Raw genomic sequence first — 17,223 nt, forward strand, 5'->3', positions numbered from 1 at the left:
GGAGTTTCATAGCCGAGCATTCAGAGGTCGAGGCAGCAGGTGCGGTAGAGAGAGAGTCGAAAACAGCAGGTCCGGGACAAGGTAGCACATCCGGTGAACAGGTCAGGGTTCCCTAGCCGCAGGCAGAATAGTTTAAACTGGAGCAGCAGCACGAGCATGTGGACTGGGGTCAGCCAGGAGTCATCAGGCCAGGTAGTCCTGAGGCATGATCCTAGGGCTCAGGTCCTCCGGGAGGGGAGGGAGAGAGAGAGAGAGAGAGAGAGAGAATTAGAGGGAGCATACTTAAATTCACATATGACACCAGATAAGATATGAGAATTACACCAGATATGACAGACTGACCCTAGCCCCCCGGCACATAGACTATTGCAGCATAGATACTGGAGACTGAGACAGGGGTGGGTCGGAGGACACTGTCGCCCCATCCGACGATACCTCCGGACAGGGCCAACAAGGCAGGATATAACCCCACCCACTTTGCCAAAGCACTAGAGGGATATTAAACCAACGTACTACCCTGAGACAATGTTGAGTATAGCCCACGAACATCTCCTCCACCACACGAGCCCTAGGGGGGCACAAAACCGTACAGGAAGATCACATCTGTGACTCAACCCACTCAAGTGACGCACCCCTCCTAGGGACGGCATGGAAGAGCACTAGTAAGCCAGTGACTCAGCCCCCGTAATAGTGTTAGAGGCAGAGAATCCCAGTAGAGAGAGGGGAGCCGGCCAGGCATAGACAGCAAGGGTGGTTCGTCACTCCAGTGCCTTGCCGTTCACCTTCGCACCCCTGAGCCATACTACACTCAATCATAGGACCTACTGAAGAGATGTCATTTAAGTAATGACTTAAATCTCTTAAGTATCCGCCCCCTTTTTCAATTTTCGCCTAAAATTATATACCCAAATCTAACTGCCTGTAACTCAGGCCCTGAAGCAAGGATATGCATATTCTTGGTACCATTTGAAAGGAAACACTATGTAGTTTATGGAAAAGTGAAAGGAATGTACGGGAATATAACACAATAGATCTGGTAAAAGATAATACAAAGAAGAAAACAACTGTTATTTTGTATTTCTTTGTAACATCATCTTTGAAATACAAGAGAAAGGCCATAATGTATTATTCCAGCCCAGCTGCAATTTAGATTTTGGCCACTAGATGGCAGCAGTGTATGTGCAAAGTTTTAGACTGATCCATTCAACCATTGCATTTCTGTTCAACATTTTGTATCAAGACTGCCCAACTGTGCCTAATTTGTTTATTAATAACTTTTCATGTTCAAAACTGTGCACTCTCCTCAAACAATAGCATGGTGTTATGTCACTGTAATAGCTACTGTAAATCGGACAGTGCAGTTAGATTAACAAGAATTTAAGTTTTCTGCCAATATCAGACATGTGCTATGTCCTGGGAAATGTTCTTGTTACTTACAAACTCATGCTAATCGCATTAACCTACGTTAGCTCAACCGACCCGTTTCAAGTTTCAACAGGAAACCAGTGCAGGGAAGGAAGTTAGCATTGATCAAATTTTGGGGTCGTAGTCAAGATTCTAGCAGCCGTATTTAGCACTAACTGACGTTTATTTAGTGCCTTATCCGGGTAGCCGGAAGGGAACGGAATGTCCTTGAAGATAGCTATACTATTCTAGTGACTGAAAGGAAGTTCTGCAGAGGAGGGGAGTATTTTATAGGTAACCGTCCAGGGAAGACAATTATTTGCATCATGATGTTCAGACAGGCAATCTGACTGGTTGCATTATGTTCAGACAGGCCCTCTGATTAAAAAAAAAAGCCAATCATAATATTAAGGCACATGATAGAGTCACAGTTTGAACTAATCCCGAAAAATTTGATTTAAAAAAACTATGTTGATGGGCCTTCTACTTTATTAGGTTGGATAACAGAGCAGTTAATACATTTATTAGGTTGGATAACAGAGCAGTTAATACATTAATTAGGTTGGATAACAGAGCAGTTAATACATTAATTAGGTTGGATAACAGAGCAGTTAATACATTAATTAGGTTGGATAACAGAGCAGTTAATACATTTATTAGGTTGGATAACAGAGCAGTTAATACATTAATTAGGTTGGATAACAGAGCAGTTAATACATTAATTAGGTTGGATAACAGAGCAGTTAATACATTAATTAGGTTGGATAACAGAGCAGTTAATACATTAATTAGGTTGGATAACAGAGCAGTTAATACATTAATTAGGTTGGATAACAGAGCAGTTAATACATTAATTAGGTTGGATAACAGAGCAGTTAATACATTAATTAGGTTGGATAACAGAGCAGTTAATACATTAATTAGGTTGGATAACAGAGCAGTTAACATGTTTGTTTCGCTCAAATCAGCTGTGCATTCATATCCATAGGATACTGTGAAAGCATAATTTTACCCAACCATATCTCCATTTGATAAACAGAGTTTATATTCATTTAAAGTAGAGCTAAGTTGGTTTATTTTTTTATAATGTCGCAGGCGAATGTCCTCTGAATCAATTTAGTTCATCATATTCATAATTTCATGAAATGTGTGTGCTGTATATTAAAACACTGGTAAACACACAGTGAGGAGAAGCAGCCATAGAGGAGACCTAAAGCCTACAGGCAGAGGAGAAGCAGCCATAGAGGAGACCTAAAGCCTACAGGCAGAGGAGAAGCAGCCATAGAGGAGACCTAAAGTCTACAGGCAGAGGAGAAGCAGCCATAGAGGAGACCTAAAGCCTACAGGCAGGGGAAGCACTGAACCATACTGCTCTGAAGGGGGAGGGAGCTGTACTCCTCTCTCCTTCCCTCTGTGCTGCCTCTCAAAAGGGCCCTCAAGGTATAAGTGCTGCTGTTTTCACCAGTCAAGTCCCTTGAAGGAACATTTGATGGTATCTTTTAACAGCACAGGGTCTCACATGAGAAGGCACAGTAACCCTGAGCAGTGCACCACAGTCTCTCCAAGGGACAGGCATGGCTAATTCTGTGGCACGGACCCTTAAAGTGAGAGGTATCACGATGTGCCCTGTGGTCGTGTCGTGTGTGGGAAGGAAATTGCACTGCTTCTGACCCTCCGCTGCCTGTTTTGGCAGGGGTGCCCTGTGAGCTCAGTGCAGTGCCCAAGCCTCTCCCCTCCCCATGCCTGTGTGCCCATCGTGCCCATCCTCCTGCTGGCCTAACCTCCCGGACCACACGTCACCTCACATCCTGTCTCCACTGTTCACTCAGGAGGGAGGAGAGGAAACAAGGTGAAAAAAGAGAAGTGATGGAATGAGAATGGCCCCTGAGGCTCGGGAAAAACCAGGGAAATTAAGTTCAGAAATTCATAGATTTAAAAATGAGCAATGAGAGAGATGGTTGGAATGAGAGAGAGAGAGAGAGAGAGAGAGAGAGAGGGGATGGTTGGAGAAAGAGACAGAGAGAGTGAGAGAGAGATTACTCTGGAATACACTAAAGGAGAGAACAGAGGATGGGGATTCATTTTGTGGTAATTTAAGAGTACGAGGCTCATAAAACGACATAAAACCGTTCATTTGTTTCATTTCGCCACATTATACATTCTCATACTAAACAGAAAATTCATGACAGCTGAATCAATTCAACTCCACTCGGTATTCATACTGTATACAGTGGGAATGGAACCAGACTCCTTATGCAGAGTGGAGATAAGGATGTCTCAAACTCATATCCAGGTTGGTTGTGTTGATGTTGCTTTTTATACCAGCCAATTTCTACTTCCTCCTGAATGGTTATTTACTCCCATGCATTCTGAAAGATTGAAACCAGCACAGTAATCAGAATGGGAGCGACAAATAGCTGGAAATGTGAGTTGTGTAAATGCAAACCATTAAGTCCTTTCCTGGGATGGTCATACGTTAATATAAACTGGGTGGTTCGAGTCCTGAATGCTGATTGGCTGACAGCGTTGTGTCGTGCATAAAAACAGCCCTCGCTGTTGTACATTGGCCATATACCACACCCCCTTGTGCCTTATTGCTTAAGTAGACTGTGGGGGGGAGTATGTTTATATCTGCTGATGAACAAATGCAAAGCGACTCTAAATGCTTAGTTCCAACTGCTGGAAATGGAAACCACCACATAACACTCCAGGCTCTCTCATATACATTCATGTGAAATTGTATCCCGTCTTGGTAATGCCTCGACCCACTTGGCACAGACTTCAGTTCAATGTCTTTTCCATGTTGGTTCAACGTAATTTCATTGAAATTATGTGGAAACAATGTTGATTCGACCAGTGTGTGCCCAGTGGGAAGCTTTGAAACAACTGTATTGCATGCTGTTGTCATTGTAGCATGGAGACAACATCCATCCATCCGTGTCCTGGCTTCCCTTCTCACCCTCAGCGGAAATCAGTGACGCTGTCCAAAGTAAGATGTTTAGCTGTGAAGTCAAGAAACACTATTCAGCAGTTAGCAATGAGTTTTAACCAGCAGGGGCCAGCAGTTTCAGGAACTCCTCCAGAATGATGATACAGTACAGTAAACTCTGGATGTGTTATTCTGTTACATGACAGGGGCCCTCCATAACTAATATCCTGTGGAATAGAGGAAGAGAAAATAGAGTGTTGCAGACTCAGAAATGTGTGTGTGTGCCTTTGTCTATGTGTGCCTGTGTGTTTCACAAGTGTGTGTGTGTCTGTAACAAGTGTGTGTGTGTGTGCGACAAGTGTGTGTGTGTGTATTATCTGAGCATCAAGTCACACACCTGAACACCTAGCTTTACGAGAGGTGGTTGTTTGACAGCCTTTTAACCGGGAGCATGATATAGAACAGAGGCCTCCATGTAACCCGTCAAGTGTATAAAACACCAGGCAGAAGTGATTTCTGTTGAAGTGATCTGGGCCTGCCTCTCTCTTCCCGGGTTCCTTCCACTCCGTCTCTTCTCCCTCCGCTCTGTGTCTCAGCGGCAGCTGGAGGTACAGTTAGGCTGCTGTGTCCCTGCGAACCAGGCCCACACTCCTATAAACAAAGGTGCTACCTAGAACCTTAAAGGGTTCTTCGTCTGTACCCATAGGAAAACCCTTTGAAGAACCTTTTTTGGTTGTATGTAGAACACTTTTTGGTTCCAGGTAAAAACATTTTTCGGTCCCGTGTAGAACCCTTTCTACAGAGGGTTCTACATGGATTCCAAAAGAGTTCTAACTGGAACCAAAAAGGGTTCTACATGCAACCAAAAAAAGGTTATCCTATTGGGACAGCCAAATAACTATTTTGGAACCCTTTTTTCTAAGAGTGTAGTGAAATCTATGAACCAGGTCTGCATGTCTGGCTGGAGGCTGTGAACCAGGCCTGCTGGCGGCTGTGAACCAGGCCTGTTGGAGGCTGTGAACCAGGCCTGCTGGCGGCTGTGAACCAGGCCTGTTGGAGGCTGTGAACCAGGCCTGCTGGCGGCTGTGAACCAGGCCTGCTGGAGGCTGTGAACCAGGCCTGCTGGCGGCTGTGAACCAGACCTGCTGGCGGCTGTGAACCAGGCCTGCTGGAGGCTGTGAACCAGGCCTGCTGGCGGCTGTGAACCAGACCTGCTGGAGGCTGTGAACCAGGCCTGCTGGAGGCTGTGAACCAGGCCTGCTGGCGGCTGTGAACCAGGCCTGTTGGAGGCTGTGAACCAGGCCTGCTGGCGGCTGTGAACCAGGCCTGCTGGAGGCTGTGAACCAGGCCTGCTGGAGGCTGAACATCCTGCAGGCTGTTAATCAAAGTCTGTATGCCAAGGAGGCAGCATCATAGGGGTGTCGATCAGGGTCTGTTGGATGGGATCTCTCATAGCACAATGAGAAGGGACTGATGGAATACAAAAAGGGACCAAGGTTGATTTGATCCAGTTATGTACATCTCTGTACTCCTCCACTATAGATTTGAGTTTTTTGATCAACAGTGTTTTAATTTATGTGTTTTAATTTATGAAATCTGTTATCAAGTAGCTTATTCCCAGAACAACAAAAAGAGACACATTTATTTAACTAGGCAAGTCAGTTAAGAAAAAAATATTTACAATGACGGCCTACCCTGGACCAAACCCTAACCCAAACGATGCTGGGCCAATTGTACGCCGCCTTATGGGACTCCCAATCAAAGCCGGTTGTGATACAGCCTGGAATGGAACCAGGGTCTGTAGTGACGCCCCTAGCACTGAGATGCAGTGCCTTAGACCACCTTGCCACTCGGGAGCCCACTTGTGATCGTATCTCAATGTAATCAAGGTATGAAATCATTTATATTTTAAGATACAACCTCTTTTTGGGCTTAGTTGTGCTCAATTTGCAGTGTACACATATTTTTTACGCCCCCCCGATCATTAGCTTGTAACGGCTTTCTTCCTGGGAAGGAGAGGCGGACCAAAATGCAGCGTGGTTAGAGTTCATGTTTTTTTTATAAGAAAACTTAACATGAACAGAATACAAAACAATAAACGTGGCAAACCCGAAACAGTCCTAACTGGTGCAGAAAACAGGACAGGACAGGAAACAAACACCCACAAAATACCCAAAGAATATGGCTGCCTAAATATGGTTCCCAATCAGAGACAACGATAGACAGCTGCCTCTAATTGAGAAACAATCTAGGCAACCATAGACATACAATTTACCTAGACAGGTGCCAGCCCCATTAACATACAAAACTACCTAGAAAGGAACCAGCCCCATAAACATACAAAACTACCTAGACAGGAAACAGCCCCAAAAAATACAAAACTAACTGGAAAGGAAACAGCTCCATAAACATACAAAACCCCTAGACAAGACAAAGCACATAAATCCCCCATGTCACACCCTGACCAAACCAAAATAATAAAGAAAACAAAGATAACTAAGGCCAGGGCGTGACATAGCTATGACAGAAATTGTCCCGGTGCTGAATCTAGTTGCCTACCCCTGTACGTATATAGTCTGTCAATGAATGGAGGCTTTTGGGCTGTATTGGTGATACTAATCAAATCAAATCAAATCAAATTTTATTTGTCACATACACATGGTTAGCAGATGTTAATGCGAGTGTAGCGAAATGCTTGTGCTTCAAGTTCCGACAATGCAGTAATAACCAACAAGTAATCTAACTAACAATTCCAAAACTACTGTCTTGTACACAGTGTAAGGGGATAAAGAATATGTACATAAGGATATATGAATGAGTGATGGTACAGAGCAGCATAGGCAAGATACAGTAGATGGTATCGAGTACAGTATATACATATGAGATGAGTATGTAAACAAAGTGGCATAGTTAAAGTGGCTAGTGATACATGTATTACATAAGGATACAGTCGATGATATAGAGTACAGTATATACGTATGCATATGAGATGAATAATGTAGGGTAAGTAACATTATATAAGGTAGCATTGTTTAAAGTGGCTAGTGATATATTTACATCATTTCCCATCAATTCCCATTATTAAAGTGGCTGGAGTTGAGTCAGTGTCAGTGTGTTGGCAGCAGCCACTCAATGTTAGTGGTGGCTGTTTAACAGTCTGATGGCCTTGAGATAGAAGCTGTTTTTCAGTCTCTCGGTCCCAGCTTTGATGCACCTGTACTGACCTCGCCTTCTGGATGATAGCGGGGTGAACAGGCAGTGGCTCGGGTGGTTGATGTCCTTGATGATCTTTATGGCCTTCCTGTGACATCGGGTGGTGTAGGTGTCCTGGAGGGCAGGTAGTTTGCCCCCGGTGATGCGTTGTGCAGACCTCACTACCCTCTGGAGAGCCTTACGGTTGAGGGCGGAGCAGTTGCCGTACCAGGCGGTGATACAGCCCGCCAGGATGCTCTCGATTGTGCATCTGTAGAAGTTTGTGAGTGCTTTTGGTGACAAGCCAAATTTCTTCAGCCTCCTGAGGTTGAAGAGGCGCTGCTGCGCCTTCTTCACAATGCTGTCTGTGTGAGTGGACCAATTCAGTTTGTCTGTGATGTGTATGCCGAGGAACTTAAAACTTGCTACCCTCTCCACTACTGTTCCATCGATGTGGATAGGGGGGTGTTCCCTCTGCTGTTTCCTGAAGTCCACAATCATCTCCTTAGTTTTGTTGACGTTGAGTGTGAGGTTATTTTCCTGACACCACACTCCGAGGGCCCTCACCTCCTCCCTGTAGGCCGTCTCGTCGTTGTTGGTAATCAAGCCTACCACTGTTGTGTCGTCCGCAAACTTGATGATTGAGTTGGAGGCGTGCGTGGCCACGCAGTCGTGGGTGAACAGGGAGTACAGAAGAGGGCTCAGAACGCACCCTTGTGGGGCCCTAGTGTTGAGGATCAGCGGGGAGGAGATGTTGTTGCCTACCCTCACCACCTGGGGGCGGCCCGTCAGGAAGTCCAGTACCCAGTTGCACAGGGCGGGGTCGAGACCCAGGGTCTCGAGCTTGATGACGAGCTTGGAGGGTACTATGGTGTTGAATGCCGAGCTGTAGTCAATGAACAGCATTCTCACATAGGTATTCCTCTTGTCCAGATGGGTTAGGGCAGTGTGCAGTGTGGTTGAGATTGCATCGTCTGTGGACCTATTTGGGCGGTAAGCAAATTGGAGTGGGTCTAGGGTGTCAGGTAGGGTGGAGGTGATATGGTCCTTGACTAGTCTCTCAAAGCACTTCATGATGACGGAAGTGAGTGCTACGGGGCGGTAGTCGTTTAGCTCAGTTACCTTAGCTTTCTTGGGAACAGGAACAATGGTGGCCCTCTTGAAGCATGTGGGAACAGCAGACTGGTATAGGGATTGATTGAATATGTCCGTAAACACACCGGCCAGCTGGTCTGCGCATGCTCTGAGGGCGCGGCTGGGGATGCCGTCTGGGCCTGCAGCCTTGCGAGGGTTAACGCGTTTAAATGTTTTACTCACCTCGGCTGCAGTGAAGGAGAGACCGCATGTTTTCGTTGCAGGCCGTGTCAGTGGCACTGTATTGTCCTCAAAGCGGGCAAAAAAGTGATTAAGTCTGCCTGGGAGCAGGACATCCTGGTCCGTGACTGGGCTGGATTTCTTCCTGTAGTCTGTGATTGACTGTAGACCCTGCCACATGCCTCTTGCCCTGATTTAAAAGCAGTGGTTCGCGCTTTCAGTTTCACGCGAATGCTGCCATCAATCCACGGTTTCTGGTTAGGGAATGTTTTAATCGTTGCTATGGGAACGACATCTTCAACGCACGTTCTAATGAACTCGCACACCGAATCAGCGTATTCGTCAATGTTGTTGTCTGACGCAATACGAAACATGTCCCAGTCCCAGTCCGGATAAATGGTTTCCAGTTTGGAAAGAGTCAAATAAAGTTCATTCAGAGCCATCGTTGTGTCTGCTTGGGGGGGGATATATACGGCTGTGATTATAATCGAAGATAATTCTCTTGGTAGATAATGCGGTCTACATTTGATTGTGAGGAATTCTAAATCAGGTGAACAGAAGGATTTGAGTTCCTGTATGTTTCTTTCATCACACCATGTCACGTTAGCCATAAGGCATACGCCCCCACCCCTCTTCTTACCAGAAAGATGTTTGTTTCTGTCTGCGCGATGCGTGGAGAAACCCGTTGGCTGCACCGCCTCGGATAGCGTCTCTCCAGTGAGCCACGTTTCCGTGAAGCAAAGAACGTTACAGTCTCTGATGTCCCTCTGGAATGCTACCCTTGCTCGGATTTCATCAACCTTGTTGTCAAGAGACTGGACATTGGCAAGAAGAATGCTAGGGAGTGGTGCACGGTGTGCCCGTCTCCGGAGTCTGACCAGAAGACCGCCTCGTTTCCCTCTTTTTCGGAGTCGTTTTTTTGGGTCGCTGCATGGGATCCGCTCCGTTGTCCTGTTTGTAAGGCAGAACACAGGATCCGCGTCGCGAAAAACATATTCTTGGTCGTACTGATGGTGAGTTGATGCTGATCTTATATTCAGTAGTTCTTCTCGACTGTATGTAATGAAACCTAAGATGACCTGGGGTACTAATGTAAGAAATAACACGTAAAAAAACAAAAAACTGCATAGTTTCCTCGGAACGCGAAGCGAGGTGGCCATCTCTGTCGGCGCCGGAAGTACACATATGTCGGCGCCGGAAGTACACATATTGCTTTTCCTGTATATTTCACTTCATGGTTTCAGAGCTTAAATATTTCTGCACACCAGACAGACATCAATGAGTAAGAACTAACTTAGTTCCATGACAACGAGTTGGACCGCTTCCTTTCAGGTATCAAGGCAGGTATAAGCTTATGGTTTGACTTCTACAGCCAGGTGGGCATTACAGAGTAGTGATGCTGACAGAGACTCTACAGTCATACTGATTGTGATTGTGAGGGAATGCAGGAGCTCTGACCGGACACTATGCAGGGATGGCAAAAATGCACTTGACAGAATGAGTCAGTCACCCTGCCTAAGACTCTGTTTCCCCTGGCCTGACCATGGACACCAAGACAACACAGGACGAGGGCGGGGTGGAGGGGGACGGGGACAGGGACTGTGACAGCTCTGTGTCATCTGTCATCGTGCTACACATACAGTAGATAAATAATTTACAAAGACACACACACACTCGTAGACACACACCACACACACCACACACCACACCACACCACACCACACACACATACGCCACATCGCCCAGGACCCTGACCGACTCCTAAGAGAGTCTGAAATGGTCGATGACTTGAGTCTGCATCCTAGCAAATTTTTCAGACACCTCAGTGACTCACTTTAATTGGACAGGCACCCGGCACGAATCACCAATTTAAAACAGCTACATTTAGCCCTCAGTGATTTAAAGAGCCACAGACTAAAAATGTTAAATAAAAAAAGACACAATTGTATCACTACTACTTTAATATGCAGTAGAGATCTCCATTATTCTCAGAGTGAAATAGCCGTCAGTGGAAGTTCACAGATGGAGAGGTGTCTGAGGAAGTGTTGGTGGAATGTGGTTGTAGATTCAGCTGGTGCTGTTGAGGAGGAAGGATCATCTGGAGGAGTGGGCATGGCGCTGACTATTGGTTATGCCACTGCAGGAGGATCAGAGAGATGGTTACTGCTCTTCCTCTCTCTCTGGTGACAGGAGAAGGGAGTCTGTGGGGTTTTGTTAACAGGTTCACTCTGCATCTTTCTGTTTATGTGTTTCATCTCTGTGTCCTAGTAATAAAGACTTGAGTGCTTCTTGTTTTCCAGAGGTATTCAACTCTATATCACCATGGTGGCGGTGGCGGAGGTGGTGGTTGTGGTGGTGGTCGTAGTGGTGGTCACGGTGGTCATGGTCGTGGTGGTGGTGGTCGTAGTGGTGGTCACGGGGGTCGTGGTGGTGGTGGTCATGGTGGTCGTGGTCGTGGTGGTGGTGGTCGTTGTGGTGGTCGTGGTCATGGTGGTGATCGTGGTGGTGGTTGTGGTGGTGGTTATGGTGGTGGTGGTTGTGGTCGTGGTGGTGGTTGTGGTCGTGGTGGTGGTTGTGGTCGTGGTGGCAGAGGTGGTGGTTGTGGTGGTTGTCGTAGTGGTGTTCACGGTGGTCGTGGTCGTGGTGGTGGTGGTGGTGGTCGTTGTGGTGGTCGTGGTCATGGTGGTGATCGTGGTGGTGGTTGTGGTCGTGGTGGTGGTGGTCGTAGTGGTGGTGGTGGTTGTGGTCGTGGTGGTGGTTGTGGTCGTGGTGGTGGTTGTGGTCGTGGTGGCGGAGGTGGTGGTTGTGGTGGTTGTCGTAGTGGTGTTCACGGTGGTCGTGGTCGTGGTGGTGGTGGTGGTGGTCGTTGTGGTGGTCGTGGTCATGGTGGTGGTTGTGGTCGTGGTCGTAGTGGTGGTGGTGGGGGTGGTGGTGGGGGTGGGTATTGTGCAGACATGACAGAGCTGCTCTGTGACTTTGCAGTCGTACTGATTGTGATTGTAAGGGAATGTAGGAGCTCTGACCGGACACTGTGCAGGGATTGCAAAAGTGTGCTTGACAGAATGAATCAGTAAGCTTCTGTTTCCCCTGGCCTCACCATAGAAACCAAGTCGACACAGATGGACCAGGACCAGGAGGGGATGAGGACTGGATTGGGGAAAGCTCTGTGTCATCTGTCATCGTGTTACACATAGATAAATAATATACAAAGACACACACACGCAAATACATGCAAGCACTCACTGGTACACATACACCACATACACACACAATCATGCCTGTCCACGTGCATGCGTGCACACAAACACACCCACCCACACACTAACAGATTCCCAGGAACCTGACCCCCTCATAAGATAGTCTAAGGTGGTCGATGACTTGAGTCTGCATCCCAGTGAGTTTTCAGATGCTTCAGAGACTCACTTTAATTGGACAGGCACCCGGCACGAATCACCAATTTAAAACAGCTACATTTAGCCCTCAGTGCTTTAGCCAGAGACTAAAAATGTTAAATAAAACATTACACAATTGCATCACTACTACTTTACTATAGACACTGAACAAAAAATAAACATGTAAAGTGTTGGTCCCATGTTTCATGAGCTGAAATAAAAGATCCCAGAAATTTTCCATACGCACAAGAAGCTTATTTCTCTCAAATGTTGTCCACAAATTTGTTTAAATCCCTTTAGTGAGCATTTCACTTTTGCCAAGATAATCCAGCATAAAACAGCATTATCATTACACAGGTGCACCTTGTGCTGGGGACAATAAAAGGACACTCTAAAATGGGCCATTTCCACCAGAGCTGTTGCCAGAGAATGTAATGTTAATTTCTCTACCATAAGCCATCTCCAACGTCATTTTAGAGAATTTGGCAATACATCCAACTTGCCTCACAACCGCAGATCACGTGTATGGCATCTTGTGTAGGGGAGCGGTTTGCTGATGTCAACATTGTAAAAAGAGTGTCCCATGGTGGCGGTGGGGTTGGCAGACATAAGCTACAGACAACTAACACAATTACATTTTAGTGATAGGCAATTTGACGAGTGTTGAGATCCTAAAGCTCATTGTGAAGCCAATTTTTTTTAAGGTATCTGTGATCAACAGATGCATATCTGTTTTCCCAGTTATGTAAAATCCATAGATTAGAGCCTAATTTGTTTATTTCAATTGACTGATTTCCTCATATGAACTGAAACTCAGTAAAATCTTTGAAATTGTTGCTTGTCGCGTTTATATTTTTGTTCAGTATAGGACAGATCTCCATTATTCTCAGAGTGAAATAGCCGTCAGTGGAAGTTCACAGATGGAGAGGTGTCTGAGGAAGTGTTGGTGGAATGTGGTTGTAGATTCAGCTGGTGCTGTTGAGGAGGAAGGATCATCTGGAGGAGTGGGCACGGCGCTGACTATTGGTTATGACACTGCAGGAGGATCAGAGAGATGGTTACTGCTCTTCCTCTCTCTCTGGTGACAGGAGAAGGGAGTCTGTGGGGTTTTGTTAACAGGTTGACTTGCATCTTTCTGTTTATGCGTTTCATCTCTGTGTCCTAGTAATAAAGACTTGAGGTATTCAACTCTAAATCACCAGAAAAGACTAGTTTTAGAATACACAGATTATTCCAAACAGCACAAACATGGCAGCAGCTGGCGAGTCCACAATGCATGACGACAGCACCGGTGGCAAACGATTATGTCTCTCCTGTTGGCGTTAAGTCATGACGAATGAAGGAGTTGTCTGTCTCTAAGAGTTCTGGGAGATTTCCCTACAGCCTCGCTGCTCATTTGTAATATCAGCAATAGATCACACTAGATGACTTTCCACGCACACTGACGGAATCTATCACTCTGGGATGGATTAGTCGGGACTGAGGCAACTACCGTACACGGTCAAGTGCATAGGATACAGCATGTTTAAACAGTACAGTGAAATGCTTTCTTGCAAGCTCTTCCTCAACAATGCAGTTATACAAAGCCATATACAAGAAATACACATAAGAATATACAGTACCAATCAGGGAAAGGGATACTAATCAGGGTTAAAGTGACTGAGCAGCAGGGTAAATATTATAAATAGTAGCAGCAGTGTATATGGTAGTGTGTTGCTCCATAGAATAATGCTCCATATTGTATGTATCCACCATGTATACAACTTGTTGCCACCATTTAGTAAAACAGTGAATCCATACAATGTAGCGAGTGCCAACATTGGTGATGCCAACTAGCTAACATAATGACCTCACTCGTCAGAACATTACACATGATCCAAGCCCTCACTCTTCTACCTTGCTTGGACGTTAATAGCTGCTAGCCCTTGGCATGGCTTGTGTTCATTATGGCAGCATAATGAAGTCCCCCATAATGAGTGTGAATGAGCAGCACTTTGGAGAGGTCAGATATTTGATTAACCTAATCACTGGCTAAATCTACAACATGCTGTTAAAGTCATCTGTCTTTAAGGCGAGTTCATTTTGTGTATGCTGTAAAAAAAAAATGTTTTAAAGGACAAAGCAATGCATTACCCCAAAAAGGAGAGTAGGTAGGAGAGTGTAAGAAAGCAATTTCATTTTCCATTTCCTGCAGGCAGTTAGAGAGGCAGTTATAGCACTCCGGTCCCCTCAGGACCCGAAGAACAGGGGAAGTAGGCCGAACTGACTCTCCTTGGTCAAAAATAGCATAGATAACGTCTTAGCTCACCTCAAAACACTGATTGATAAATGTTTTATATCAAAATGATTATCAAATTTGTTCTGGTAGAGTTTATTGGAAGTCTCACCTTTCAGGGGTTTAGTGTGGAGGTTTCAGGACAGGGATGGAAGGGTTGAGATAGACTAACTTGTGTTAAGGAAGAAGGTGTTTTAGATCTTAATTTGATCACTCTGTTGTTGCTGAGGTTTTCCTGCACCGCAAGATTTACATAAATCCACTGAAAACCCACATTAAGAAATATTAACATTATTGCATTTTTCATGTAGCTTAATTTTGGCCAGCTAATAGCCTAACCACGTAAAAATATTTTGCTGCGAATAAACTGGTCAAATTAAGATTCAACACCTGTAGTGTAAACACGATCAATTCTGCTCACTTACCTTGAGGATGAGGGGAGCACCAGTCTGCTCCCTCCACAGCTACACAGACACACACACTGGTCCTTGTCATTCAGATCTATGAACACCCATTAGCAACCATCTGTTACAATAAGACCTGAAGCAGCAAAGCCATTACACCTCTCTCTCTCTCTCTCTCTCTCTCTCTCTCTCTCTCTCTCTCTCTTTCTCCTCTGTCACTCTTCCCTCTCTCTCTCTCTCTCTCTCTCTCTCTCTCTCTCTCTCTCTCTCTCTCTCTCTCTCTCTCTCTCTCTTCCCCTCTCTCTCTTTCTCTCTCTCTCTCTCCCCTCTGTCACTCTTTCTCCTCTGTCACTCTTCCTCTCTGTATCTCTCTCTCTCTCTCACTCTCTTTCTCTCCTCTGTCACTCTTCCTCTCTGTCACTCTTTCTCTCCTCTGTCACTCTTTCTCTGTATCTCTCTCACTCGCTCTCTCTCACACATCACTCTCTCTCTCTCTCTCTCTCTCACACACACACACACACACACACACACACACACACACACACACACACACACACACACACACACACACACACACACACACACACACACACACACACACACACACACACACACACACACACACACACACATACACACAGATGAACTAATCAACTCACCAATTCACAAATGCACAAATAGACACAACCTTCTTCCTAAAGTGATTCCTGTTTCACCTTCACATAAGATGAGAACAGCTCACCTCCAAATACCATATAACATGACTGAACATACAGCAACAGGAGATATGAAGGGATGACCCCCCCCTCCCCTCAGTGGTCAAAGTAACACACACAGAGATAGGTCAGAACAGAATAAATACACATGATTGTACATCTTCAGTAGTGGGCCGTTCCATCACTCCTTCCTACAGAGAAAGGTCACAATATCTGGAATTTGGCAGAATTTGACATTAGAGAAATGTCAGGATCGGATCTGTTTGCAGTAGCACTGTGGTTGTCACTAGCTGGCACAGCCACAAAGTCATAAACCCTGCCTAGTTCTACAATTTATCTTCTTAAAATCCAATTTAAAAAAAGAACCCTAATCTTAACCCTAACATTAACCACATTGCTAACCAATTAAATTAAGACCAAACATTTTTGTTTTCATGAATTTTGACGATATTGCCCATTTTAACTTTGTGGTTGTGCCAGCTAGTGGAAACCCAGCCAGAGGCATCCTTCCTCAGTTTTCAATGCACTTATTTTACTGCTTATTTTACAGCATTTATATATATATATATATATATATATTTTTTTTTTTTTACAAATGTCAATGTACATACAGAGGAAGATTTACTTTTGATTGGTGTGTTCCTGTCTCACACACAATCCCTCATTAAAGTGACAATGTGTGTAGCAGACAGGCAGCGAGGAGGAAGTGGGGGGCTTTTGATTCTCTGTCTAATCATCAGAGTTGTAGTTGAAAGGAGAAAATGGTTCCTGTGTTTAAGCAACTTCTTCACGTAGCAACGCCATCTGTCTCACTCCTTCATCTCCCCATCAGCCAGAGACAAATGAATGGAAATGACTGCTTTCTGTGTTTTACACAGTCATTTCCCCAAGATGCATAAAACATATATTTCCATGCAGTCTCCCGTGTGTGATTTTGCATCTGCCAGGACAGAGAATGAGAGAGAGCGAGAGAAACACTTGAGTTTTGAAATGGTTTTGCTAAAACGCAACAAAAAAATAAAAATCTTTGCGAGGCAATTTCTTTTTCGTTGCAACTCTTGTCAGTTGGTTGTTTTCTCGCCTACAGGATACAATTGAAATAGATATTTTCAGATGAAAGGGGCTTTTCAAAACGTCTCTGCAATCTAATAGAAAATATGTGTTATGTGGCTATATGGAAAAGAACAATGAAATAGGTACTCTGCTCATAATAGTGCCTTGTGTGTGTTTAAAAATATATTTTAAGAGACGGTGAGGCACAGTATGTTTGTCAAATCCAATTGATTTATAAATCCCTTTTTACATCAGCAGATGTCAAACATTCACACACACAGCTACATACACACACAGCTACATACACACACAGCTACACACACACACAGCTACATACACACACAGCTACATACACACACAGCTACATACACACACAGCTACATACACACAGCTACATACACACACAGCTACATACACACACAGCTACATACACACACAGCTACATACACACACAGCTACATACACACACAGCTACACACACACACAGCTACATACACACACAGCTACACACACACACACAGCCCCTTGTCAATCTGTCTTTCAT

At 45.0% G+C, this 17,223-nt stretch overlaps 1 protein-coding gene across 3 annotated transcripts in view; it reads left to right on the top strand.

Moving 5' to 3' along the window:
- LOC139371327 (voltage-dependent calcium channel subunit alpha-2/delta-2-like) overlaps positions 1-17,223 on the top strand; it is a 279,472-nt gene that overhangs the window by 82,443 nt on the left and 179,806 nt on the right. The gene's annotated exons all lie outside the window — the stretch shown is intronic.

Source organism: Oncorhynchus clarkii, chromosome 17, assembly GCF_045791955.1.
Source record: "Oncorhynchus clarkii lewisi isolate Uvic-CL-2024 chromosome 17, UVic_Ocla_1.0, whole genome shotgun sequence".
Taxonomy (NCBI): domain Eukaryota; kingdom Metazoa; phylum Chordata; class Actinopteri; order Salmoniformes; family Salmonidae; genus Oncorhynchus; species Oncorhynchus clarkii.